The following is a 1,859-nucleotide window of genomic DNA, read 5'->3' on the forward strand; positions in this document are numbered from 1 at the left end:
GATCGCTCTGCACGGCACCAGTGCTCGCGTTACAGATTTACAACAACATTTGAGGTCGAGACAGATGCCTCTGACTATGATATTGGGGCAGTCCTTAATCAACATGGACATCCAGTGGCATATCACAGTGAAACACTTTCAGACACAGTCCGGAAGTACCCACTTATGATAAAGAGATGTATTCCATTGTACAGGCCTGCCGACAATGGAAGCATTACATTTTGGGAAGGAAACGGTCATCCACACAGACCACCGACCTCTGCATTCATACAGACCAAGGGAAATTGCAGAATGATCGCCATCAGAAGTGGTCTACATACCTGCAACAGTTTCACTTGAATATCAAGTATAAAAAGGGCAGCACCAATAATGTTGCAGATTGCCTCAGTCGACCACCGATCATGGGCTAACCACCGTGCTCAACTCTTGCGGGCACGAGACTTTGATTGGCCACTTCTCTACAAAAGGACCAGAATTCGGCCACACATACAGACACTCTTGGAGGGTCGGCAGTTGCAGGCAGATTTTCCACCGAGGATGCCCTATTATGCCACCTCGGTCACCTTGTGTTCTTCAAGCGAGCGTGCCAAGATGATTTGGGAAGCACACTACAGTCGGGCTGTGGGCATTTCGGGGTCGAGGAAAAAGTGGCAGTACTGCAAAACTATTTCTATTGGCCGAATCTTCGACAGGATGTTGGGAAGTACATATCGATCATGTACTGCTGTGCCATTGCCAACCGACCATAAGAAGCAAGGCCTCTACTTACCCCGTTGCCTACCCCTAGTCGACCTTGGGAATCATCTCCATGGATTACATGTCAGGCCTTCTTCCACTAAGCATGGAAATGACTGTGTTTTTGTGGTCGTCGAAGGTTCTCAAAGATGGCCATTATGATGGCCTGCAAGAAGAATATCACAGCAGAAGCCACTGCTAAACTCTTCTTTGAACGAGTGTGGGTGCACTTTGGGATCCCACAGTCTATCATCTCAGATCGGGACAGTCGGTTTCTAGAGCACATTTGGTCCAGTCTCTGGTCAATGCTGGACACAAACTCACGAAGTCCACAGCCTTCCATCTCAAATGATGGCCAGACAGAGATTGTCAACAGGATGATTGTGCACATTCTGCGCATGTATAACTCAAAGCATCCACGCACATGGGACGAGAGCCCCTATGTTCAGCACAGCTACAACCGAGCTCTTCACAGCTCCACTGGCCATAGCCCTTTTCAGGTGGGTTTAGGATTCCAGCCACTATGCCCATTGATGTGGCCATGCCACTTGGCTATACCTGAATACAGCTCATGTCCAGTCCGAACAGATAAGGCCACTAGCTTCATTGAGCGCATCCAACATATTCGCCAGCAGGTCCATGACATTCTTGAGAAATCAAATGCAAGTACAAGCAACGACATGATCAACACCGGGTGCACACAAGTTTCAGGTGTGGCAACAAAGTCTGGTTGCATTTGCAAAAGGAACGCCTTACTGGGCCTATCGGAAATTGAGACACTTCGATATGGTCCTTACACCATTTATAAGGCTATGGGAGACAATGCATTTGAGCTCAGCATTCCCATTCCTTGGTGCACCCGTGTTCAATGTGGACCGCCTTCGGCCATACTTTCCACCATTGTCAGACACATCGACATTGCAGAACAGTAAACCCATAAGAATTAAATCCAGATTGCATGGAACAAGCTGCAATGATGGATCATGGACACACAGATCAAGAACACCGCCAACAGCATATCCACTGTATCGAGTTTGTCAAAGCAGGCCAACTCCTTCAGGAGGCAAGTGGCTTACCAGGGAACAAGTCAGAGAGGTTTCCTCATCTCATGGAGGAGACGCAAT

Source organism: Pinus tabuliformis, chromosome 4_2 (genome assembly GCF_031772625.1).
Source record: "Pinus tabuliformis cultivar Carrire ecotype Pingquan chromosome 4_2, CPIR1, whole genome shotgun sequence".
NCBI classification, from domain to species: Eukaryota; Viridiplantae; Streptophyta; class Pinopsida; order Pinales; family Pinaceae; genus Pinus; species Pinus tabuliformis.